General features: G+C 39.8%; 1 long non-coding RNA gene across 1 annotated transcript in view; it reads left to right on the top strand.

Moving 5' to 3' along the window:
• Positions 1 to 5,828: 5,828 nt before the first annotated feature.
• LOC139180237 (uncharacterized) overlaps positions 5,829 to 27,867 on the top strand; it is a 233,163-nt gene continuing 211,124 nt past the window's right edge. The window contains exon 1 of the long non-coding RNA XR_011564574.1: positions 5,829 to 6,413. This is a non-coding gene — a long non-coding RNA (uncharacterized lncRNA). The remainder of the gene's footprint in view (positions 6,414 to 27,867) is intronic.

The following is a 27,867-nucleotide window of genomic DNA, read 5'->3' on the forward strand; positions in this document are numbered from 1 at the left end:
TTATTTTTATTTGTCAATAAAAGTAATAAACTAATTTTGGTTCACTGCTGTACATCTATATTGAATGCATGTGATCCAAAGCAAGCATTATGCAAGTATTTCAAATCATTAAAACAATGCCGGTGTCTAAACTTACAGCTGTGGAGGAAGTCTTATAAATTTAGAGAGAATCCATTGATCAAAAATGGCCCACAATGAATATCCTTACTCAATCAAAATTTCTTCTTTTTTTAGATATAACAAGAATATAAGTTTAACTTTTTTATGGTGGTAACTACCTGTAGAAATTTGGGATATGAAATATGATTGAAGCAATGATTTTACAAACCTTCAGATAACTAAAAAGTCACTATATCTTGCATTCTAATTCTACTTATATATTGGCATGTCTTCCTATGTCAGAAAAACAATTTGTATTTATTGAATTTACACTACTTGAAGAAGTGATCTATTTGATATCTTAATAGGTTTCACTTGATTTCACCTGATATTCCTAAATGGAAGTAGAGTGTGAGCATATTCATTCATACATGGAAGGATAAGAATAATTTGGTTTGTTATCAAGTTAATATTTTGAAAATAATTTTATTCTCAGGATGCTTGGGGAAAATTTTGCCCATTAGTCATCCTCTTGCTTCTTTAAATGTTTTATTGTGTGTGTGCGCGCGCGCTAGTCGCTCAGTCATGTCTGACCCTTTGTGACCCCATGGACTGTAGTCCACCAGGCTCCTTTATCCGTTGAATGAGCCAGGCAGCAATATTGGAGTGAACACTGGAAGAATACATTTCCTGCTCCAAAATGTTCTATTAGAAGTCATTTACTAATTTCCATTTTCCATTCTTTCTTGCTTGAAATGTTAATTATCATTTGCAAAATTTACCTGCAGTAATGATAAAAGAACATATGTAAATCAACTTTCATTAACATCTACTTGCTAAAATAGAGCAGATTGATCTCTTTCCTACTTGAGTATTCCCCATAGGTCCCAGCCATTGCCCTGCATGACTAGATATAACTAATACTTGGAGACCAAGGTTCTTCTCTTTAAGAACAGTGTTTCTTAGAAGAAGCAGTGTAGGCCCCTTGCCGTGGGATGGCTTCCAGTTGAGCAGCACACTTCTGTGAAGGGCAGTACTTTATTCTGATGCTACCACTTCCATTTAACAGTGGAGATCTCACTTGCCCATCATTCCTGGAGAGTGTGTGGGAATCAGATAAAATCAAATTCATGGTGGTGACAAAAGGGCTTGCTATTTTCTCTTTGGGTTGCTCTGTTTTAATGCTGCTGCTGCTAAGTCACTTCAGTTGTGTCCGACTCTGTGCAACCCCATAGATGGCAGCCCACCAGGCTCCCCCGCCCCTGGGATTCTCCAGGCAAGAACACTGGAGTGGGTTGCCATTTCCTTCTCCAGTGCATGAAATTGAAAAGTGAAAGTGAAGCTGCTCAGCTGTGTCCGACTCTTAGCGACCCCGTGGACCACAGCCTACCAGGCTCCTCCGTCCATGGGATTCTCCAGGCAAGAGTACTGGAGTGAGGTGTCATTGCCTTTTCTGTCTGTTTTAATGATGGACCAGTAAGTGGCTGGCAACTGATCTGTACTCAGAAATGAAAACACTATTTGACAGACATTACACATTTGTCATTTCCTTGGGGCATGCCAATAATTCCATGCCATCAGATCACTGGAGAGTCCACTGGAGAGTCATGTCTGGGTTATATAGGATGAGAGGTTAGAGAGTTGCCTGTGTAATCTTTAAGAAACTTGCTTTCAGGAGGCCATGTGATCTAGTTACGATACTGCAGCATCATATCCCACTGTGTCAGTATCCATACCTTTCTTAGCATCCTGTTTAGTGATGTGGGTTTCAAGGACAAACATTGTGTTCTGTTCACATAATTAATTTTTTTCAAAACAACAACATTCCCAGAAAAGTTACTGCTTTGGCAAATGGTCTTTGAATTTAGTTTTTCTGTTAAATTGTTTTACCATTTTTAGTCATAAACTGATAAGGAAAGGAAGAGCCTCAAATACAGTTATTTCTCACTGTTATCCAGTATGCCATCTATAAAATGAATACATTTTCTATTTGAATAAAATGAAGACACCTGTTTAAAATTTACCATATGAGATGATAAAACAGTGTTGAAGAATTTATGGTATAGTAGGATGATAAAGGTATAATTTTGGCCAAATGAAGCAAATTATATTGATGATTAAAATGAACAGGGATCTAAAAGAATGCATTTGCTACATCAGTGACCACAGATTACTAAAAGGTTGATTCAATGTCCATCTCTATTTTGGACCAGTCAAACCAGGGTACAAGGGGTAAGTGGTATATGGGATTAGTCCCAATTTCTCCAACACCCTATATAGTCCCACTTTCTCTAATATCCTATATAATTTGGTATAGACCTACTGCACTTCCATATGATTCCACATTTGCAACAGTGTTGTTCCAGAGGTTCTCATTTGGCAGGTCCAATTTTAGGGACCCTACTCTTTAACCTTTTGAAAGCTCTTTCCATCCCTAGAACTTAATGAATCTCTTGCAATTACACACTCAGGGAGAGGAAATACCACTCCAGGAAAACTTTTCTGGCCTCCTGTGTCCAGCTGGGCTTCCCAGGTGGCTCAGTGGGTAAAGATCTGCCTACAACACAGGAGACGCAGGCAGATGTGGGTTCAATCCCTGGGTTGGGAATATCCCCTGGAGGAGAATATAGCAACCCACTCCAGTATTCTTGCCTGGACAACTCCATGTAGAGAGGAGCCTGATGAGCTACAGTCCATGGGGTCGCAAAGAGTCGGACAAGACTGAAGCAACTGAGCATACACGCTGTGTCCAGCCATTACACAACTCAGCAGCCTCAGCTACTTCTCCTCTCTACCCTTCAATAGTCAAAACAATTTCTCTCCTTGCATTCAAATTTCCAGAATTAATGTTATCTTTGATCCTGTATCTAAAAGTACCTGAGATTCTTGAATATTATCCTTTGTTCAAAATAAGTCACAGAGTTTAAAGTCTCTCCAGGTCGATCTAATGTTTTAATGGACTTGACGTTAAGGACTTTGGAGCAATTTGTCCTTCCCTTTGAGAGACTGGGCCTGATCTCCAGACTTTAGTGCCAGGGTTCTTAAATTAAGAAAGATCAGAAGAAATCAAAGGAGATGCTTTGGAAAGTGTCCTTTGTTTCTCATGTGCTGGGAGCTTATCCTCAGGATTTACGAAGTCCTTGTCTCAGTGTTCCCTCTCTTGGCTGGGCTCCCAGTGATCGTGAAGTGGCTTGTTGCTATCTGTGCAGAGGGTTTGCCAAGGTTGTTGCCATGGCTGCCGTGCCCGTAAGTTTAGCTGATTCTTCTGTCCTATTGATCTCCTGAGTCTTAGCAACTTGCCAGCGTTTCTCTTGTGAACTGGGGGATGTGATTCCAAATCTAATGGCCCTTTCTCTTAGCTCACAGGGAAATTGTTGTGTAGACAGTGGGCCCAATGAAAATTCATATCTTTTCATTAGACCATTCTCCAGAAATTTCCCATGAAATTCATGCTTCCATAAAAAGCTTTTGGGAATTAGGAATATAATCTGGGACAGACTCAAGATGCCTGTTTCTTTGCATTTTGGCATAAAGATAATCATCTGGACTTTTAGGTTCACCTGTCCTCTTGGTCAGGATAGTCCCTATTTGAAGTTCTTTCTTTTTAGTCTCCTTGATCCCTTCCTTATCAGTTTTGCACGGCGAGATTACTCTATTATTCCTTGCAAATCACCTCATCTTGGTTTCCAAGCCTTCCCTACCCACAGAAACAAAGCACTAATTTCAAAGGGTTGTCCACCTTTTCCTCTCACATAGTATATTCACCACCTCTTGAATTGTGGTAAAATGTGCGTAACACTAAATTTACCTTTTTGAAAGTTAAAAAATGCACAATTCCATGACATTAAGTACGTTCGTATTGTTTGTGCAACCATCCCCACCATTCAACTCCAGAATCCAGCTGAAACTCTGATTCATTGAACACTAACTCCCCATTCTCTTCTCTTAGCCTCTGGCAACTACCATTTACTTTCTGCTTTTATGAACTCAACTGCTCTAAGAACCTCATATAAGTGGAACCATATATTATTCATCCTTTTGTAACTGGTTTATTTTACTTAACATAATGTTTTCAAGGTTCATCTATGTTGTACCAGGTGCCAGATTTTTAAGGCTGAATAATAATTAATTGTATGTATATATCATATTTAGTTTACACATTCTTCTGATCATAGACACTTGGATTGTTTCCACCCTTTGTCTATCTTGCAAAACTGCTATGAATGTGGGTGTACAAATATTTATTCAAGCCCTACTTTCATATATTGATCATCCTTTAAACAATCTTTGCAAGTGTTCTTTAAAAATTTTTATTGCAGTATAATTTATATAAAATAATTCCATGAATTATTTTATGTTTTATGGCTTTTGACATATATATACACCTGTGTGACCCCCACTACACTCATGATATGGAATATTTTCATCAGGCCAGAGTGTTTCTTGTTGCCCATTTGCTCAAGGAAGCCACTGATTTGCTTACTGTCACTACAGATTAGCTTTCATTTTCTAGAATTTACCATTGATGGTATCACTGATGGAGACATTCACTGTGAACTCTTAAATGTTTTTGAGATTTACCCACATTGTATCTATCATACGCATCTTTCTCCTTATTGCCGAGTAGTAATTCATTGCAAGGCTATAACATAGTTTTGTTTTTCTATTTGAGAGGTGATGGACATCTTGTTGTTTCCAGGGCTATAATGAATAAAACTGGTATAAACATATATTTTTCATTCTCTGGGATAAATGTCTAGAGTGAAATTGCTGATTTATATTTTTAATACAAAGCCAATCAGTGACCCAAAGTGACTGTACAATATTACTTTTAAAAGAGCGTCATGTAGGAGTTCCAGAAGTTCCAGAAGTTTAAGTTTCTTCATTCGGGTTTTTCCATAACCTTATGGAATACATGCTCATTCGCAGTTGGTCTGATTAGTCTTCCAAGTTTTAGAAATTTCAGTGATATATCAGGTTTTCAATTTGCAGATTATTTGCATCTAAATGCCCTTTAATTTCATAGTAACTTATGACATGGGCCATATTTTCAGCTCATTTGTCATCTATGTATCTTTTTCAGTAAAGCAATAGTTCAAACGTTTTGCCCAAACTTATTGTTATTTATATTATTATTGAGTTGTAAGAGTTCCTTATATCTTCTAGCTACAAGTCCTTTTTCAATATATATTTTGCAAATATTTTCTCTCAGCCTGCGGTTTACCTTTTCTTTCATTACCAGGGTCTTTTCATGAGCAAAGGTTTTAAATTTTAATGACATTAAATTTATGAAAAATTTTTTGTTCATGCTGTTTATTTATTTTTTGTTCATGCTGTTTAGTAGCAAAGAAATCTGTCAGACTCAAAGTTACTAAAGATTTCTCCTGCGTTCTTCTTTAAATTTTTCATAGCTTAAACTCTTACATTTAGAGCTATGATCCATTTTGAGATTATTTTAGCCTGTGAAATTTTTAGAATTTTATTCATTTTGTTTGATGAAAGACTATCTAATTCTTCAAGAATATAAAAACAGACGTGTTTTGCTGCGAACACTTTGTAGAGACGAAGTGGAAGTGGAAGTTTAATGAAATAAAGAAAAAAAAAGAATAAATCAGTTCAGTGATGGAAGGGTAAAGTATCCAAGAATCAGACATTCTGTGGAGGGTTACTTTCCTTCCATTAAGAGGCCCATAAAAAGGCACCAACTGATATCCATTGGAGGAGTCAGCAGAAGCCATGTTTTCCCCACCCAGGTCATAGGTTTTTGCTGCTAGATCCTCACTGTCTCCCTTCCTTTTGGCCTGAGATGGCACGGCAGAACAGGGGCCTTGAAGGAGCCCAACGTGAGTCCTCATTTACAGAACCCCATCATCCTAACCCTCGGCTCTTCGTCCTCCTCATCTTCGGCATCACGTCATCGTCGTAAAGTCGTCATAAAGCAAATCTGAGCCGCTGTCCCTGCAAGGCCCGCTAGTGCTAGTGCAGCGTCCTGTCAGGGCCGCGAGGACCTTCACTCCATCCTCTTCTGCTTCCGCTTTAGTGGCTGAAACCTGCTTCCTAACGATTTCAGCATATTCTTTGTCTTCTCCTTTACTGTCCTCCCTTTCTTGGACAGAACCGAAGCATCCACCTTGGTTGTGGAGAAAGTGTCGGGCTCATGAAGCAACTGGGACTACGCTTAACAGGACAGTCCTGAGAGTTTGAGGGCAGTTCTCCACTCCAGGGGGCCATCTACAGGCGGATGAAGAGGTGAAAAGTATCCATCTCCATCCTCTTAAATGTTGCGATGCCTCACTTTGGTCAAGAACCTGAAGGTAGGTGGTGACTGTGGTTAGTCACTGGGAAGCTTACTGTGCGCCTTGAAGTAGCCGTCTTCAGAGGGAGTGTGAGGCTGTCGGAGGAGGGCAACCTCCCAGGTGTAGAGGTCAGATTCACTCCTCGGGGTGATGTGGCACCTTCCTCAGCTTTCTCCTGTGGGGATTTCCGCTCGAGCCGCAGGGCCTTCTGGCAATGGGTCATCACGGCGGCGGCGGCAGCGCCGGGCGCCCGGTCCTCACTCCCCGGCCAGGCAGATCAGGAGCCTCTGGACCGTGAGCCAGGCCACTCTGGGATCCTGTCTTCACAGCCCCACGGCCCGCACCAGGCCCCAGAGGCCTCTGGGTCGGCCGGTAGGGCCGCAGGCCCGGTGGAGGGAAGGGTGGAGAGAATTCGAGAAATTCCCTGGGGGTCCGGGTTTCCCCCCTACCCCCACCCCGGAAGGGGCCTCAGCTTGGGGGTCGCGAGAGAGTTGGCGCAAGCGGAGGAAGGCGGTGGAAGGCCAGTGAGGAAACGCCAGAATTTGATACATATCAAATACATTTTGTGTACATTTCAGGTAAAGAAAGATACTTGAGAACTTATTTACTTGCTACTTAACTTAGCATAAACTGAGAGTATTAATCCCAGGAATAAGTTTCAGATACAGATTTAACGACAGTGCATTGTGTAGATTCATAAAAATGTCCTGAGATTGTACCATGCTCTGGGGCAGCGGTCCCCAACCTTTTTGGCATCAGAGACTGGTTTCATCGAAGAAAGATTTTTCTGTCGTGGAGGGTGGGGGATGATTAGGGGATAATTCAAATAGGGTAAATTTTTTGTGTGCACTTTATTTCTATTATTACATCAGTTCCACCTCAGGTCATCAGGAGGGAGGTTGGGGACTGCAGCGCTGGGTCTCCCACTCTATGCCTGAGATTCATTCAGAAAATGTAATTCAGGTGGGTTCTTTAGACTGAGATGGAGTTTTTATTAGAGAATAGGATGTTTGTTAGGCATTGTTTGCAACCCCCCTAGACTGTAATTCACAAGGCTCCTCTGTCCATGGGATTTCCTAGGCAAGCATACTGGAGTGGGTTGCAATTTTCTTCTCCAGGGGATCTTCCGGTAGCAGGGATTGAACTTGTCTCCTGCATTAGCAGGAGGATTCTTTACTGCTGAGCCCCCAGGGAAGTAACAATGCAAACTCTGAATGATGCTGTGAGAAACAAACAGGTAGTAATGTGTCCTCTGGCCGCCAAGAAATCTTTAATCTGTACAAATTCCAGGGGAAATTTTTTAAACTAAAACCCTCAACAAACAAACTGTAAATGACAAGCAACATTTTAATTTCATCTAATATTATTAACTTTAACATTTCTCAATGAATACTTACCATGTGTTCTTAGTTCTTAAAACACCACAGTTGCCCTTGGGTAAAACAAATGTGGGAACAAAAGGCAAAGGAATAAGACTGGGCAGGAGATGTTGAGAATAAGTCTGAGCAGAAGTGTTGTCAGACTTGGCTGTTTTGTTTGAGTGCTGAAGCTAAAATGGCCTGACTCACTGTTGTGGGTTCGCTGATGCTTTATGTTCATGCTTGGATCTGTTGCTGGATGGCGGTCACCACAGGAAGTGGGGCTGTTTGTTTCTGAAAGGGCTGACAACACCTGGGCAGCTGGAGCCATAAATTCTTCCTTACAGAGGCCTGTAGAGGATTAATCTGCATTGTCCATCACGGCCTACTTGTTGCTCAAATCCACATTTTCATGGAAGTGATATGACTGGTGTATATCCATGTCATTGGACTACCTTACGCCTGCTGTGCTGTGTGTGGGTTCCTATGCAGGTAAAACAAACTCTTGGTTAGTGATGCTGGCTGAGACTCTGAGGGCAGGAAAGGCAAGCTATACCAAAAAAAGGTCTGTTCCTATCTGAATCAATCACAGGTCTTTTAAAGGTGGAAGGGGCTTACTATGGGCAAATTGCCATCAAATGGACAGATGGTCTCCTTAAGGAATGGTGCCATGATATGGGCTTTGTTAGTCTTTGTTGCTTGCAGATTGGACATTTATAGATAGCAGTAGCTTGATTCATTATGGAAAGTGGGAGCCCCTGCTTCTGGGTGACACCTAACCTCTGTCTCTGTCACCAGCACCACTTCCTAATTAATATGTTAATACGTGTTAATACGCTAGGACACCAGCGAGAGCTTGCTGTCACCAGTTGACTGTTATTCTATCTACTTCATTGTTTAATGCCACTTCCATGCTGGGAACTCTTGGATTTATTTTTTCCATATGCCTTATTTTTGAAACTCTTGGACTGATGTTAACTTTTAATACCAAGATTTTCTCATTTTATATGCACTCCCATTTACCATACACTATATTTCTTTCTGCCAGATGTGTTTTTGATCTTCCAATCATTTTTCTTCTATGATTTTGATCAGCTAGCCAGACTACCTGTGAGTCCTAATCTCTGCAAACTTCTTTTGCCTAATGTTCTAGTCTCTGAAAACTTCTTTTGTCATAGTCAGAAGGTGACCAGAGATGCACTGTCTCAAACTCTGCCAATTGGGAGAACCTCCCCTGAATTCGGCTATAGTAGCTTGCATCCATACTCTGAGCTGACCCATCTGTAAACCAAGCTTGGGCATTTTCATCCTCAATCAGCTCGTCCTCAGAGATCCCCTTTCTGGGCCATGAGATTATGCTGAGGAAGCAGTGCTATTGCAACAGTGGTGGATGACCAGAGTCTGGGCCATTTGAGTTTATGGCGAAGTGGGGATTTGGCTCATGAATTCTTATGTCCCACGGTTAGGCTTTGTACCATGCCAAGAATGGCATTTCAGAGGACATGTATCTATTGCAAATTGTGTGACCTTGCTCCAGTATTTCAGGGGGCAGTGCTATAATTTTCCCACTTGGCCTTCTCCTAGATTTCATATGGTGTTTTCCCCCAGCACTGATATCTTTAATAAAAGAGGGGCTCTTGGCTCAAGGCGCCAGGTACAGCTTGGACCTAACTATAGGCATTCCTGCTTAGTTGGTCATATTCTTAGTTGCTCTGTGGCATCTATGATTTGATTTGATTTGAACTCTGTTACTTTTTAACAGCATTTTTGAAGAGCTGTGAACCAGGGTCAGAATGAAATGCCTTCATAGTGCAGCATCTCCAGCTGAACTGTCATGGGAGACACCTGAAATGGATTCTAGAAAGGATTGTTTCTACTCTGTGGTTCCTGAGGTTGCTCTCTATTGCTCTCAGTAAATTAGAAATGGTTCTATCCATAATGAACATCCTGATGGGGTGGGTGTTTAAGAGGATTGGAGTAGAAAGAAGGATATAAAAGAGAGAGTAAAGAGGTGGCAGAAAGTCCTCTGATAAGCTGTTTGCTCAAGCCTGCAAATGATGATGTTTCTTTTGTATTTTCACTTCTAAGAGAGGTAAGGCTGCGTCCATGTCTTCTGGTTTATTAACACATTAATAAATGTAAAGTAAAAATATAGAAATGGTGAAACATAGATGCCTTTCCTTGTAAGATGAGGAAAATATGTACTATAGGTAGTATGTAGTACTTTATGTTCTATTTATTTAATCTAAGTAAAAACATTAGAATTTTTAGAGCTTAAAGATAGCTTTCATCTAGGTCAATCTCTCCTTTTTATAAATGAGGAAAATCTTTTATCTTATTGACTCTTTTCAGTAAAGTCATGAAACATTTCATTGTTCGTAAGTTGGTAAATGTATCCATATGCTTTCATAAGGTTCTTTTGTGATTTTGGCCAGCAATGATGAAATTAGTATGTTTTGATCTTTGTGCAAGTTGTTCAGAAGGAACTTAAAAGAAGTATTTAGGAAAATCCAAGTGCTGAAACATTTAAGATATGCTTTATGGTCTCAGTTTTGTGTGATTGTCAGCCAGGAAGTTTTCTGATTAAGACGGCTTGCCAATATCCTGCCAGATACATTATTTATTACACTAATGGGGATTTCCTATTTGAGACGTTAAAGACAAAATGCTACTAATATTATTTCCCTTAAAATAATTAACATATATCATTGATGCAGGCTAATAAATTAAAATGAAGAACAAGACAGTGGTCCAAAAAGACATAAGTATTTTTTAGTATATACATACTGAAATAAACTATATTTCTTTGGATTAGAGATTTTTCATTCATTATTAATAGTGAAAATTGAAGCTGGATACTAATGAATTGTGGTTTTTTTTGGATATAAATCTTTTTAAGAATAAAATAACTTTCAGTGAAGACTAAATTATGTTGGATTAAAATGGCATTAGGATTCAGAAATTATGTGTACAGATTTTAGAATTTTGAGGGGCTCAGCAGTAAAGAATCTGCCTTCCAAGCAGGAGATGCAGGTTCTTTGCTAGATCAGGAAGATCCCCCGGAGAAGGAAATGGCAACCCACTCTAGTATTCTTACCTGGGAAATCCCACAGACAGGGGAGCCTGGTGGTCTACAGTCTATGCGGTAACAAAAAAGTTGAACACGACTTAGCGACTAAACAACAAGTTCCCCCAAAACTATAAAGAAACGTCTACATACTCGTGTGTGTGTGTGTTCTTAACAGTAGTACCTAAAAAAGGAGATGGGTTCCAAGCATTGAGTAAAGAATAAATACATGTAGTAAATTAGCATTCTAAATTACACCTCATTTTCGTCAGACAGCAAAAGCATGAAACAAATTTTAATAACTACACATTTGTAATTTGTTTGTAAAATACATTTAAAAATTACAGTTTGGAATAACTGCTATGAAGGAAAAGAACAAGGTGCTGTATGAAAGACCAGGGGGCATTTTCTTTAGTTGAGACAATCATAAAAGAGCTTCTGAAGGGCAAATAATTAGGTGGACAGAGAATTTGTGTGTGGGAGGAAGGGTGTGTGTGGACAGCAATCCATGAAAAAGACCTTGTAACTGGGGGTGTGAGATGTTTAAGAAACTAAAAGAAGGCCATGATGACCAGAGTGCAGTTAGTGAATACAGGTTAGCATGAGATGAGATCGAAGAGGTTGGCATGGTTGGGCCATACTGAGTTGTTTGAACTGTATTTTAGTGAAATGTAGGAGACGGTCATAAAAGGATTTTAAATAGGAGAGTGACACCATTTCATCTATATCTTTAAAAGACCCTGTGGGCTAAAATATGGGCATTGCATTGGATTGGATCAGGGTAAGAGAGGAGGAAGGTTAACTTTTTAAGGAGACAGTTGCATTAATCCAGGTGTGAGCTGGCATACCTTGGACTGAGGTGTTGGCAGTGCAAATGGAGAGTGATGGATGGATTCAGGGTGTTTTGAGGGTACGTATCAGTCAGGCTCAGTAATATACTGAATGTGGAGATGAGGAGGTGAGAGAGACATATGTCAAAATATGCCCAGATTTGGGGCTTAAGCAAATGGATAGGGGGAGGTGAGTGTCATTTATTGAAATCATGTAAGTCTGGAGGAGTAACAGTTTTCAGAGAAAATAAAAAGCTCAAGTCATGTTAGTGTGAGATAAGAGATCAACAGAAAGTTGTGTACTGACAGACACTGGTCTACTAGTGACTGTCTCCTATGGATTGAGTGCATTTTTCCTGAATTGAAAGGTATGCCTTTGGAGTATTCCTTTGAGGTCATCCATGATTTTGGATTGCTATGGAAACAAAGAGTCTGCTTATGTCCACTGGGTTCCAATAAAAAATGGACAAGTAAATGATCTTCTTGCTGCTATTCTCTTACCTTCTGAAAGTGCTGCTATCAAAATTGAGTCTCACACTTAAAAGATTAAACCTGAGTCTCAGGGAAACACCCTGACTGACTTTTATGCAAAGGCAGCAGCAACAGAGTCTATAAAAGATATGAGACATGAGGATAAAGTCCAGTCTACTTGTGCATAAAATGACCCCCTGTTACCAAACTTTTGCCATCTTGGTGTCCTTGGGATATGGCAGCATCCTGTTCTGGGATCAGAGAAATCACAATGGACAAATGCAGGTTGTAAATTCAATGAACTGTCAGGGTTACAGAAAACCCAGGATGTCTGCTTGGTTCTTCCTGGCTCCCTGGCAAAACCCATCTTTCATTCCTTTACCCACCACGGTACAGTTAAGATAACTCAAATTAAGAATAAGTATCTGTAGAGACTCTGTAACATTGTGAAGACAATTTACCATAATCCTGGGAAAACTACTTTTTTTTTTTTCCTGAAGCCTCAAACCCTTTTTTCTCTCAACCCTTTGAGCATCTGCATCTGGACTTTATTCAACTGCCACCTCATATGGGTTATCTTACAGTCTTGTTATTGTATGTATGTTTTATGGGTGAGCTGAAGCCTTCCCTTGCCACAAGAATGATGCCTTCACAGTGGCAAGGGAACTGTTAGAAACATATTTCCCACTTGAGGTATACCTTTCACCATCACCAGTGATTGGGCTTCCCATTTCACTAGGCAAAGCATACAAGCCTTCACAAAAGCCTCACAAACTTCTTAGAATTATCACTGTTCCTGTCACCCTCATTAGGCGAGGCAGAAGGAACTAATGAGATCCTCACACTCAAGGTCTCTTGTTGACTGTTCACAGCACCCATTTCAGGAAATATGCACTCAATCCACAGGAGATAGTCACTGGTAGACTAGGCACTGTCTACCTTTCTGCTGATAGAGACATACAACTTTCTGCTGATCTCTTGTTATCCTATACTAATATGACCAGCTACTTAAGTCTTTAATGTCCTGCTAAAACCCACTGTAGACAGGTTAAAGAAACTTTCCCAGATTCTAATTAAAAGGATCCTATTGGTCACAGTCTGGAACCTACTGACTGGGTGTTCTGGAAACATCACAAGAGGAATATAGCTTTTGAATCTTGTTGCAAAAGCTCTTACTACATACTCCTGACCCCGATACTGCTGCAAAACTAGAAAGCATTGTACAATGGACACACATCTCACAGCTACAGAAAGCTCCACCTGACATCTGGTTTGGTTTAAATTCTGGAAGTCTCCAAATCAAATTGATGGAGAAGTAGCTGTCGCAAAAGCAGACTGCTTCCACCTAAGACACTGAATTGAGACTACATACTCTTTATTCTTTTCTTTCCTTTAACTTGGCCTTGAAAGATAGCACCATCATCCATATCTCCCAGGACATTGCTAAGAAGGGTAACCTCTTAGACTACTGGACTTACCAAAAACTTTGAGCAGGCTAGGATACTAAGTGAAAGTTGCTTAGTCATGTCCAACTCTTTGGGACCCCATGGACTGTACAGTCCATGGAATTCTCCAGGCCAGAATACTGGAGTGGGTGGCCGTTCCCTTCTCCAGGGATCTTCCCAACCCAGGGATCAGACCCAGGTCTTCCCGCATTGCAGGCGGATTCTTTACCAGTTGAGCCGCAAGGGAAGCCCTAGGATACTGACACCTTTAGGATACTAAAGGTCCCCTGTAATCAATTTTTATTCTATTTCCAATCATCGTAAACTACAATCAACCACCCTTAGAGGTCATTCACAGTCCGACTCTCACAGCCAGAACATCCAATGCCTTGTTTTACTGATTATAACTGTATTGCCCAGTTACACACAAATCCATATGCAAATCATTTGCACCCCCATGTTCTTGGGAGTGTTTAGTGGCTAAGTCATGTCCACTTCTTTGCCACCCCGTGGACTGCAGCCTGCTAGGCTTCGCTGTCCTTCACTAGCTCCCAGAGTTTGCTCAAATTCATGTCCATTGAGTTGGTGATGCCATCCAACCATCTCATCCTCTGTCGTCCCCTTCTCCCACCCTCAATCTTTCCCAGCATCAAGGTCTTTTCCAGTGAGTTGGCTCCTCATGTCAAATGGTCAAAGTATTGGAGCTTAAGGTTCACATCAGGCCTTCCAATCAATATTCAGGATTGATTTCCTTTAGGATTGATTGGTTTGATCTCCTTGCTATCCGTGGGACTCTCAAGAGTCTTCTCCAGCACCAAATTCAAAAGCATCAATTCTTTGTCTGTCAGCCTTTATGGTCCAACACTCCCATCTGTGCATGAGAACTGGAAAAACCATATCTTTCACTATATGGATGTTTGTCAGCAAAGTGATGTCTCTGCTTTTTAATATACTGTCTAGGTTTGTCATAGCTATTTTTCCGAGGAGCAGGCATCTTTTAATTTCATTGATGCAGTCACCATCCGCAGTGATTTTGGAGCCCCCCAAAATAAACTCTGTCACTGTTTCCAAATTTTCCCCATCTGTCTGACATGCAGTGATGGGACTGAAAAGTGATGCTTTTTCATTCTCCTCTTTCACCCTCATCAAGAGGCTCTTTAGTTCCTCTTCACTTTCTGCCATTATAGAGTGGTATCAGCTGCATATCTGACGTTGTTGATATTTCTCCCAGCAGTCTTGATTCAAGCTTGTGATTCACACAGCCTGACATTTTGCACAATGTAGTCTGCATAGAAGTTAAATAAGCAGGGTGACAATATACAGCCTTGTCATACTCCTTTCCTAATTTTGAACCACTTTGTTGTTCCCTGTAAGGTTCTAACTGTTGCTTCTTGACCTATACAAGGTTTCTTAGGAGACAGCTAAGGTGGTCTGGTATTCCCATCTCTTTAAGAATTTTCCACAGTTTGTTTTGATACACACAGTCAAAGGCTTTATCATAGTCAATGAAACAGAAGTAGATGTTTTTCTGGAATTCTGTTGCTTTCTCTATGACCCAACAAATGTTGGCAATTTGATCTCTCATTCCTCTGCCTTTTCTAAACCTGACTGGTTCATCTGGAAGTTCTTGGTTCATGTATTGCTGAAGCCTACCTTGAAGGATTTTGAGCATTACCTTGCTAGCCTGTGAAATGAGAGCAATTGAACATTCTTTGGCATTGCCCTTCTTTGAGATTGGAATGAAAAAACTGATCTTTTCCAGTCCTGTGGCTACTGCTGAGTTTTCCAAATTTGCTGACATGTTGAGTGCAGCACTTTCACAGCATCATCTTTTAGGATTCGAAATGGCTCAGCTGGGACTCCATCACCTACAGTAGCTTTGTTCATAGTGATGCTTCCTAAGGTCTACTTGACTTCATACTCCAGGATGTCTGGCTCTAGGTGAGTGGCCACACCATTGTGGCTATCTGGGTCATTAACACCTTTTTTGTATAGTTCTTCTGTGTATTCTTATCACCGCTTCTTAATCTCTTCTGCTTCTGTTAGGTCCATACCATTTCTGTCCTTTATTGTGCCTGTCTTTGCATGAAATGTTCTAGGGATAATCTAAATCAGATCTGTCCCTCATCACAAAAAGATCTCACCAGCAGACTCATCTATGCCAATAACTTAAGACAGCTTTTTATTTCAAGATAGGAGATTTACTTCCCAAATGCACTGAAAACCTAACTGATCCCTGGCTTGAATGGGCACATGCAACAATCCCTGAAGTAAATTCATTACCAGTGCTGCTTCAGCAGAATGGTTTGTGCCCTGACAGGATTTACCTTTGTGATGGATGTCATTCTCCTTGAGCCTTTGAAGGTCTGTATAGCTGGAACATAACCAAGAAATGTACTCTTGGGTTATCTAACTGTACCCCTAATTGTCCACAACCAAATGGAGACATCTCATAAACAGCTTTAAAAAGAAATTTGAGTAAAACTACAGCTATTTTAAATCTTATAGCGCGTAGACAACTTTTAAAGCTTAAGCTCCATCTGAGTTTTCTCATGCTGGTTAGTACCAGAACTCAAACTACACAAGGAAGGTTTTTTTTTTCTTTTTTTTTTTTTTGCATAAAATGATCATAAAAATCTCTTACCAGAAAGAGAGAACAAAGCATATATATTACCTTTCCTTTAATATCCTTCTAAGTACCTTTTTTTGTAAGTTAGTTCTACACTATCTGGGATTTTGTTTCTTTTTGTTCACTAGGAAAACTTGCATTTAAATTTTGACTCTTCTACTAATTATCTCTATGTCCTTGGGCAAGACAGTTAACTAGAGGTGAGGATAATATGAACATCATAGGGTGTTGTGAGATTAAATAAAATAATGTATTTTAACCTGCACAGGAAGTGGTACATTGATACTTTTAATTAACCTTAGTCTTCTTTTTCTCCTAATATTTGATACCAGAGAAGAATTTCCCTTATACATATTTTCCCTCAAATTTAGGTGCAGAAGAATCATGAGGAAATTGTGAAAAAGACAAATTTCTGAGGCTTACCAATTCTTTTCTGGATTTTGAAAGTAGCAGGATAACCAGTCTCCCTAACTCCTGTATTTTCCCTTCCAATTTATTTAAAACCATCATCCTTACTACATTCACATATAATCATATCATTCCTGCACCATATGTAGAAACTTTAAATAAGAACATTGCTATGAATAATAGTCAAACTCTCTAGTAGATCTTTAATTCCCTTTATACTTTCTATCTGGACTTCCCAAATGGAGCTAGTCATAAAGAACCCCCTGCCAATGCAGGAGACATAAGAGATGTGAGTTTGATCTCTGGGTTGGGGTGATCCCCTGGAGGAGGGCATGGTAACACACTCTAGTATTCTTTCCTGGAGAATCCCATGGACAGAGGAGCCTGGTGGGCTACAGTCCATGGGGTCGCAGAGTCGGACACGACTGAGGCAACTTAGCACAGCACACAGCATGTACTTTCTACTTACCTTACTCTTCGAAACTTCCTTCTCACCACATCCACCTTCCTGTGCTTCTGTAGGATTTTGCACATGTTTTTATTACTGCGTTTACCATCTACTTATGTAATTCTGATGAATTTAAGCATTTGTTCCACAGTCTGTAGTAACTGTAGGTGACAACAGTACCTCAAACACCATCGACATGAAATTATCACTTATTGAATGAATACTTTACCATGATCAGAAAACTTGGTTTTACTCTCTTTTATTTGAATTTCAGTTGAAAACCACACAGCTTTATGTCCATTTTAATAATGAGGAAACAGATTCATAAAAGTTAGGATCCCTAGGACATCCCTGGTGGTCCAGTGGCTAAGACTCCCACATTCCTGGGGTTCAGTCCCTGGTTGGAGAACTAGATCCCACATGCCATACCTAAGAGTTCACATGCTGCAACTAGGACCTGGCACAGCCAAATAAATAAATATAAATAAATATTTTTTAAAAGATTAAAAGCCCCTCTCAGGTCACGGAGTACTAGAGCCTTTAATAAAATATTGTCATCCAGTTCCTTCAGGGTTTGCTTTGCTCTAATTAACTACTCTGTATCTTCAAAAACACTATGTATTTGCATATTTTGGAAAAAGAAAATTTAAATACCCAAATCAGGCTGTCAATGCTTTATAATTCCACATAATATTTCTTTGATTCCACATTATAAATATATGTGGGGCTTTCCTGGTGGCTCAGATGGTAAAAAATCTGCCTGCAATGCAGGAGACACGGGTTTGATCCCTGGGTTGGGAAGATCTGGAGGAGGGCATGGCAACCCACTCCAGTATTCTTGCCATGAGAACTCCATGGACAGAGGAGCCTGGCGGGCTACACTCCATGGGGTCACAGAGTCGGAAACGACTGAGCAACTAACACTTACACATATGCAGTGAATTCTTTCCTTTGGTTGAATGTAAAATTGTATGATAGTAAAATATTTAATTATTATTTTTCATTATGGTCAGCCTTTAAATAACCCAACCTCTTTTTCCAGTATCTTAGAGAAAGCTTATCATTCCAGTAGGGTCAGCTTAGTAAAATCAACATGTTTAATCTTCATGTGTAATAGTTGGCTGAAAGCCAATGGAATCAAAAGGGCAGGTGTGAGCAACGAAGAAAACAGGCAAGTGTAGACGAGCACAGGATAAAACATCTCTTTAATAGATGCAGGAGAACATGTACTCTGTTCTGTAGGGAACGAACAATTCTGATGGGCTGAATAAGTCGCTGAATGCTTCTCCCACTCATTTGATTGTGACCTTAGCTATTTTACTTCATTTCTCTAAGTCTTGAAAAATAAAAGTAACTATGTCTGACAAGTTTGTTGGGAGTTTAGCTGAAATATTATACATAGAGCCGTACAATCTACATTGTACAGTTGTACAGTATCTGGTGTATAGCAAGTTAGCAACAAATTGTAACAATTATAACTGTTACGGTACATAGTAAGTTTTTTTTTTTTTTAGGTTAAGTAGGGTAATTGCTCATGATCAATACTAGAGTGTTGAAATAACACCCCCAAATCAAAGCTATTTTGCTACCTAAGGAATATTTATTTAGAATTTTAGTGTTATCCTGTGGGAGACCTGGGTTCGATCCCTGGGTTGGGAAGATGCCTTGGAGAAGAGAAAGGCTACCCACCCACTCCAGTATTCTGGCCTAGAGAATTCCATGGACTGTGTAGTCCATGGGGTTGCAAAGAGTCATACACGACTGAGGGACTTTCACTTTCTTTCACTTCAAGTTAAAACTAGGAGGAAGATATTGGCCAGAATGTATAAAATGTGTTGGCTAACCCAATCAAGTGGCAAGGTGAATGAGACGCAATGATTAATTTGGACAATATCAGTTCACACCCTTAAGGGATTTGACCACTCAGATATCACTGAAAAAGTGGGATTCTATTAGCATTGAGGAAATAGCTGTTGGGTAGTCAACTAATGGTGTCTACCAAAGTTGTCTCTAACGTCTTTTCTCTACTTCATCTTTCACTCTTCAATCCACTCCAGTCTCACATCTGTCCCTCTTGCTCTTGAAGTCACATCCTAAACTGTGGATACCCATGTCCTCAAATTTAACCAATATTTTTAGCTCTCATCTTATTTGGGTGCTCAAAAACACACAACACAATGGCTTCCTCCTTCTAGAAATGCTCTTTTCTTGTTCTGTGTGATAAAAAACTTTACTGATTTTCTTACCGAGCATCTTCTTTCCTCTCTTTAGATAACTTTTCCTCTTCCACTTGACTTAATATGATCTGGAACTTTTTTCTCCATACTGTCTATATGCCAATAACTCCAAATCATATCTCTGACCTACACTTAGAGACATATATATTTCATTGTTTACTTGACCCAGCCATTTGATTGTCTCCATGGCATCACAAAATTAACACTTTATCCTTCTGATAACTTATTTGCTCTAGGAAGGCCATGGAGCTCTGCTTTTTGGGCTGATTTAGCTGTGCTAGGCTTCTCAAGTATTTGAAAATGGGTAGTGACAGCATAGATAGCTTGGAAATTCCCTTTTTCATTTTTACAGTGTGACCTACCAACAAACAAAATTAGACCAGGATTAGTCAAAGGGGTATTCCATAAATCAGGACACAGTATCACTAAATGGGACATTATTACCTCATGGTTGTAGGGTTCACCTTGGTCAGGCAGGGGTAGCAGTGTAGCAGCATTAGTGGCATTAAGAACATAGCAGCGTTTAAGATGAAGATTAGATGGTTTTGCGGACGGATTTCAGAGGATATTAGTCAGCTTGCAGAGAAATGCTGAGTGAATTCAGAAGACTTTGAAAAGTGAGTATGTGGAGTTTATAAATAAATATCATTTCATAGGGTTAAAACTGCTGAGGCCTCTACTCAGCTTGCAACTGCAGCGATAGCCTTAAGGCAGTTGGGACAGGAAAGAGCAATTGAATCAAGCTGTATGCTGTAGTAGGCAGTAGGTTTCTGTGTATTGCCTTCCTGTGAGCATCCCCAGGGCTTGGTTAGCTTTTTTGTGCACAAATTAAGGTGAAATAGCACGAACAGAATGAAAAAGCAAAAAGATAGGAGACTGAAAGATGAACTCGCCAGGTTGGTAGGTGCCTAATGTGCTACTGGAGATCAGTGGGGAAATAACTCTAGAAAGAATGAAGAGACAGAGCCAAAGCAAAAACAACACCCAGCTGTGGATGTGACTGGTGATAGAAGTAAAGTCGGATTCTGTAAAGAGCAATACTGCATAGGAACCTGGAAGGTTAGGTCCATGAATCAAGGCAAATTGGACCTGGTCAAGCATAAGATGGCAAGAGTGAATGTCGACATTTTAGGAATCAGCAAACTAAAATGGACTACAATGGGTGAATTTAACTCAGATGACCATTATATCTACTACTGTGGGCAAGAATCCCTTAGAGGAAATGGAGTAGCCATCAGAGTCAACAGAAGAGTTTGAAATGCAGTACTTGAATGCAATCTCAAAAATGACAGAATGATCTCTGTTCGATTCCAAGGCAAATCATTCAATATCATGGTAATCCAAGTCTATGCTCCAACCAGTAATGCTGAATAAGCTGAAGTTGAACAGTTCTATGAAGACCTACAAGACCTTCTAGAACTAACACCCCCAAAAGATGTCCTTCTCATTATAGGGGACTGGAATGCAAAAGTAGGAAGTCAAGAAACACCTGGAGTAACAGGCAAATTTGGCCTTGGAGTACAGAATGAAGCAGGGTGAAGGCTAATAGAGTTTTGCCGAGAGAATGTGCTGGTCATAGCAAACACCCTCTTCCAATAACACAAGAGAAGACTGTACACATGGACATCATGAGATGGTCAACACCGAAATCAGATTGATTATATTCTTTGCAGCCAAAGATGGAGAAGCTGTATACAGTTAACAAAAACAAGACCAAGAGCTAACTGTGGCTCAGATCATGAACTCCTTATTGCCAAATTCAGACTTAAATTCGAGAAAATAGGGAAAACCACTAAACCATTCAGGTAGACCTAAATGAAATCCCGTATGATTATACAGTGGAAGTGAGAAATAGATTCAAGGGATTAGATCTGATAGAATGCCTGATGAACTATGGGCAGAGGTTTGTGACATTTACAGGAGACAGGGATCAAGACCATCCCCATGGAAAAGAAATGCAAAAAAGCAAAATGGCTGTCTGGGGAGGCCTTACAAATAGCTGTGAAAAGAGAAGCAAAAAGCAAAGGGGAAAAGGAAAGGTATACCCATTTGAATGCAGAGTTTCATAGAATAGCAAGGAGAGATAAGAAAGCCTTTCTCAGTGATCAGTGCAAAAAATAGAGGAAAACAGTAGAATGGGAAAGACTAGAGATCTCTTCAAGAAAATTAGAGATACCAAGGGAACATTTCATGAAAAGATGGGCTCAATAAAGGACAGAAATGGTATGGACCTAACAGAAGCAGAAGATATTTAGAAGAGGTGGCAAGAATACACAGAAGAACTGTACAAAAAAGATCCTCATGACCCAGATAATCACGATGGTATGATCACTCACCTAGAGCCAGACATCATGGAATGCGAAGTCAAGTGGTTCTTAGGAAGCATCACTATGAACAAAGCTAGTGGAGGTGATGGAATTCCAGTTGAGCTATTTCAAATCCTAAAAGGTGATGCTGTGAAAGTGCCACACTCAATATGCCAGCAAGTTTGGAAAACTCAGCAGTGGCCACAGGACTGGAAAAGGTCAGTTTTCATTCCAATCCCAAAGAAATGCAATGCCAAAGAATGCTCAAACTAACACACAGTTGCACTCATCACATGCTAGTTTGTTCAAAATTCTCCAAGCCAGGCTTCAACAGTATGTGAACCATGAACTTCCAGATGTTCAAACTGGTTTTGGAAAGGGAGAGTAACCAGAGATCAAATTGCCAACTAATATTAATCAAGGCTATGGTTTTTCCAGTAGTCATGTATGGATGTTAGAGTTGGAGTATAAAGAAAGCTGAATGCTGAAGAATTGATGCTTTTAAACTGTGGTGTTGGAGAAGACTCTTGAGAGTCCCTTGGACTGCAAGAAGATCCAGCCAGTCCATCCTAAAGAAATTCAGTCCTAAGTGTTCATTGGAAAGACTGATGCTGAAGCTGAAACTCCAATACTTTGGCCACCCGATGTGAAGAATTGACTCTTTGGAAAAGACCTTGATGCTAGGAAAGATTGAAGGCAGGAGAAGAAGGGGACAACAGAGGATGAGATGGTTGGATGGCATCACTGACTCAATGGACATGAGTCTGAGTAAATTCCGGGAGTTGGTGATGGACAGGGAGGCCTGGCGTTCTGTGATTCATGGGGTCGCAAAGAGTTGGACACGATGGAACGACTGAAGTGAACTGAACTAAAGTGAAAGGCTTTGAATAGTTGAGTAGCCTTAGGGTAGATATTTCTTTTAGTCTTATAAAGGCCTACTCATGTTTATCCTCCCAAGTAAGGGGTTCAGGGACTGAAATTTTAGTAAGTTCTTAGAGTGGGGAAGCGGCAGAGAAAATTAGTAACACAAACTGTACAATAACCAGTTAGTTAGGCCTTGGAATCCACAGAGCTGTTGCTTAGTTGAGGGCCTAAGGAGTTCTCAGATTAGTTGAATTATTTTTGGAGATATCTAGATTCCTTCAGCTTTCAGATTATGCCCTAGGTCACATCTAAAAATAATTGCAATTTTTCCTTAGAGGCTTTATGTCCTTTTACAGCTAACTGTTGCAATATGGAATAGATGGATTGCAGTAGATGGAGTCCTTTATGGATGCCTCTTTGGTAACTGAGCACCACAAGGGGTCATCTACCTACTGCAGAAGGGTGCATTTCCTGGGGGACTGGAAGGTACTTACATCTTGGTGGAGCTCTTGGGATAAATAAGAAGGTTTAAGATGAACCCTTGAGGCATGACTGTCTAGTTGTATTGTTGATCTTTGCAAGTAAAGGCAAATAGATGTTGGCTGTTAGGGTCCATAGAAAGTGAAAGTGAAGTTGCTCAGTAATTTCCAACTCTTTGTGACCCCATGGACTGTAGCCTACCAGGCTCCTCCATCCACGGAATTTTCCAGGCAAGAGTACTGGAGTAGGCTGCCATTGCCTTCTCCAGAGGATCTTCCCAACCCAGGGATTGAACCCCGGTCTCCCACATTGCAGGCAGACACTTCACTGTCTGAGCCACCAGGGAAGTCCTATAGGGATGCTGAAAAGGACTGAGTCAAAGTCCACAACAGTGAGCCATTTTGTGTTTGATGGAACTTGTGATAAAAGGGTGTTGGGTTTAGAAAAACTAGGAAATGGTAAATAACTACATTGTTTATAGCTCTCAAGCCCTGGACTAATCCTCATCCCTACTCATTAAGTTTCTGAACTGGCAAGATAGTTGTGTTGCAGGGGCTGGTACAGGGAATGATTATCCCCCGGGCAGTTAGGTCTTCTGACATTAGTGTGAGGGCTTAGTTGGCCTCAGGCTTTAATGGGTATTGAGGACACTTGGGAAGAGGTTTAGTTAGGTCTCTCTGAATGTTTGTAGGTTCTGCACATTTTATTCTTTCAGTGTTAGTGTTAGAGGAAGCCCACAGATATTTGGTCACCTCAGGTAAATGAGGACTTTTTTCAAAGAATTCTTCCTCTTCTAATCAAAGACAGATTGTAAGAAACATGAAAGATCAGATTCAGGTTGATGAGAAAATTTGAAGGCAAAAATCTCCATTGAAGGCGTTGTTTTAATCTTTTTAATAAAGAAAGACTTATAACCTTTTCAATATAGAAACTACCTAATGGATTGGACATTATTCTTCTTCCAAATGAACAGCATTGATTAGTTAGAACTAAACAACAATATTATCCCCTTAACCTTCATTTTATTTTATTTTCCACATTTCCCCTAAGGAATATGATTATTGTAATTGCTTACATTTAACTAACAAAAGAAAATAAAAATTTAAAGCTTCTACAACAAAATAAATCTTCAAAGAGCTGGTAGACTTCTAATGTTTAGTTGTGTTTTTAAATGTATATCTAAATTGATATTACTACTGTATATGCTATTCCATTCTCAAAACACATCGGTGATATCCTTCATACATTCTGTTTCTTGTGTTGAAAATTAATTTGGACTAACATAAAAATTTAATTGTTCTTGATATGACAAAACTTTTGCAGAGTCATTTTATACATAAGATTCCATTTTCCTCATATACTTTTAATCAGAAACTCAGGAAACAGAGAAATTCATCTTGAAACCTTGAAACTGAAAACAAGAATATTTTATGTGCATAATGCCAGACCCCACAAGCTGTTTAACAGTTTAAGATAGCCATTGCAAAAAGAAATTCACCTGAGTACTGCTTTCAAGGGATGTTGAGTAGCGATGAAATCAGGTGATTACAGTTTGAATTATTGCCTGGTCAGTTAGGAAACCACTGAAGCACAGAACTGTACTGACTAGTGTCTTTCATCACAACATTCTGTTGATAGCAGAGCTCTAAGTCACACTAACAGCTTGTTGGGTAGACCACCTTCACGTTGTTCAAACACCCGGTTCTTACATAGAAACTTTCAGGGAGGCTGAGAGAGCACAGAGAGAAAACAGAAGTGAAAGATGAGAAACTGAAACTAGGGTAGGGGAAGGTAATAAAGAAGAGAAGAGTATTAACCTTCTAAAGAACCTCTATTGTTCTAACCCCAGAAAGTCATAAATTCAAAGACTCAACCTGTCCTAGGCCCGAAGGGTCAGGGAAACCGAAGTCTTCTTTGGGACACCAGATCCAGTGGGTCAACCTAAAGTTACCAAGTAACACGTAAGTAACTGAAATATTCAACCACCCATCCTTCAACATTAATAGGATACTTAACATCTCTTGTCTCAACAGTGCAATTGAAAAATGGGGATTCATTCCCTGGAAGAAACATGAAGATGGTGAGGGGGAAGGGTCAGCCGGGTACAAACAACTTCATTCCCATCAAAGGCAAGGACTCATTCTCATGTGTGTTCCAAGTAATTCATGGCACAGTCCATCTTATACTAAAGTGTGGCTGAAAACTGTCTAAGAAATAATTCACATCCATAGAAGTATTTTCAAAAAAAGTAAATATTTGAAGTTTTAAAATAGATCAATCATAAGAAATTATATACTAAATATTAATGACCTTGTGCTATTAACCAGGGGGACTACTTAAGTAATAATCTCTGTGATCTCTAAAAATGGACTACTGTTGTATAAAAAATTAAGAATTAAGGAACAGAAATTCTTTCTAGGGCTGTATTTCAACAGAGAGGCTGTGAATCACTAGTGAAGAAAAGATACACGTAAAATAGCAGGTTTAGATATGGTTTAGATATAACTCAAGGTGGGAAATTTTTATTAAAAAATCAAGTAGACCTCTGATTAGTAGGAAGATGCTTTTGATCTAGAGGAGATGCTACATTTATTGTTATATAAGTTTGCAAACATTATGGCATTTATCTATGGGGCTGCTATTTAAAATGGTTGCTAATGAGCAAGGGTACAAATGTAGCAAATTGCACCTTCAGTATTTGCTCTTTTAATGTGGAGACTATTTCAATACAGTATCAAGGTTCTTAACTGTCATGAAAGCTTTGCCTGACTGTGAACATTAGTGCATCCTAATAGTCATGTCTATGGATGTTTTCCCTCAATGTCACTGTTGGCTTTTGTCTCATTACAGGAACTTCCACCTCTTAACCGGTGACAGTTCACTGGTCTTGCTGTATCCTCAAGCTCTGTTTATTTTCCAGATCATTTCTAGGAACGGGTGTATTTATGGCCTCATCCAGATGATGCTGATATGTTGTCACAGAGTTATCAAACCCTGGCTTGGTCACTCATTGCTTCAGCAACCTGTTACTGTAGCTGTGGTTTCTCTATGTTCTCAGTCCCATGCATCCCATGCAGTGAGCACCATTCCCTCTCTTTCCAGTCCTGTATCCTGCCCCCATGGTCTCCCAGCTCCACTGGTACCTTCCAGTCGTTCATCTTACCTTCCTTTTAATATCCTTTGCACTCCTGTGTGCTCACTTCTCTTCCTTCTGCTTAAGTTTCATGGTCAGTGATCATGATGACTTCCTTGCCTCCCTCTGGCTTTCTAGATCTTGTACTCACTTGCCAAAATCACAATCTTGGTTAAATCCAGCTCTGCCTAGTCCCCACCTACAGCTCTGAAGGTGAATGAAACTAGAGGAAGACACATGATCACACTGTCTTACTTTTATTTTACTTATTTTTAAACTGAAGTATAGTTGATTTACAAAATTTTATCAGTTTCAGGTGTATTGCATAGGGATGAAATATTTTTATAGATTGTACTGTATTTAAAGTTATTATGAAATACTGGCTAGTCCCCATGCTGTATAATATTGCCTTACAGCTTATTTCGTAAATAGTACTTTGTACCTCTTAATCCTCTATTTCTATCTTGCCTTTCCCCGCTTCCCTTTTAGTAACCACTAGTTTGTTCTCTGTCTCTATGAATCTATTTCTATTTTGTCATATTCATTCATTTTATTTTTTAAGTTCCACTTGTAAGTGGTAACAAATAGTATTTATCTATCTCTGACATTTCACTAAGTATAATATGCTCCAGGTCAGTCCTTGTTGTTGCAAATGGCAAAATTTCATCTTTTATGGCTGAATAGTATTCCACTGTGTATACATATACCACATCTTCACCTGTTCACTTGACAGTCTTACTTTTAGAGTCATGGTCACAAACCTCAAGAGATCTCCTAATGCCTGGCAATCACACGGTACTTTCCTGGTGTTATTTACTCTCGCACCGTCTCTTAGAAGCCTTCTTCCCCCATTAGCACCTTCACCTACATGTTTTGCTTTCTTTCCTTTTGAATTTTTCACATTGGTGTCTAAAGCCAATTCCTGACTCCTGCATTAGATCCTATTTCCCCTCATTTGCTCAAGGACATTTTCCCAGCAATTTTCTACTCTTTTTCCTGCCTCATCATTTTTTCCAGCTGGCACACAAGTATGCTATTATTTCCTCACCTTAAAAACCTAAATGACAGGCATTCTTCTGATTCCACTTCTTGCATCATTGTTAAATGGCACGTTTTCTTTTTTGTATTGACACCAAATACCGTATCTTCTTGGGTCTCATCCAATCTTACTTATCCTTCTTCCTCAGCCTCCTTTGTTGACAGTTCCTCCTAGTTTAATTTTAGTGTACACCAGTGCTCAGACCTTGCTTCTCTTCTTTCTCTATGCTCTTTCTACCCTTCATCTCCTCCAGTGCTATGACTTTAAATATCATGGATACACTCTGTGTATGTGCTCAGTTGTGTCCAACTCTGCAATCCCATGGACTGTCACCCACGAGACTCCTCTGTCCGTGGGATTTTCCAGCCAAGAATACTGCAGTGGGTTTCCATTTCCTTCTCCAGGGGATCTTCCCAACCCAGGGGTCAAATCTGAGTCTCTTGTATCTCCTTGGCAGGCGGATTCTTTACCACTGTGCAACCTGGGAAGCACCATGTATACACTGGTGACTCCCAATTATATATCTCCAATTTGGATATTCTTCTGAACTACAGACTAATAACATATCCAAATGCTGTATTGACCTTCCTTTTTTGATGTCTAAAATACATATATTTCAAAATTTTCTTTTTTAAAATTAATTTTTATTTGCATATAGTTGTTTTACAATATTGTGTTAGTTTGTACTGTATGGCAAAGTGAATCAGCTATATACATACATGTATCCCCTCTTTTTTGGATTGGATTGATGTCTAAT

This window comes from Bos indicus, chromosome 27 (assembly GCF_029378745.1).
Source record: "Bos indicus isolate NIAB-ARS_2022 breed Sahiwal x Tharparkar chromosome 27, NIAB-ARS_B.indTharparkar_mat_pri_1.0, whole genome shotgun sequence".
Classification (NCBI taxonomy): domain Eukaryota; kingdom Metazoa; phylum Chordata; class Mammalia; order Artiodactyla; family Bovidae; genus Bos; species Bos indicus.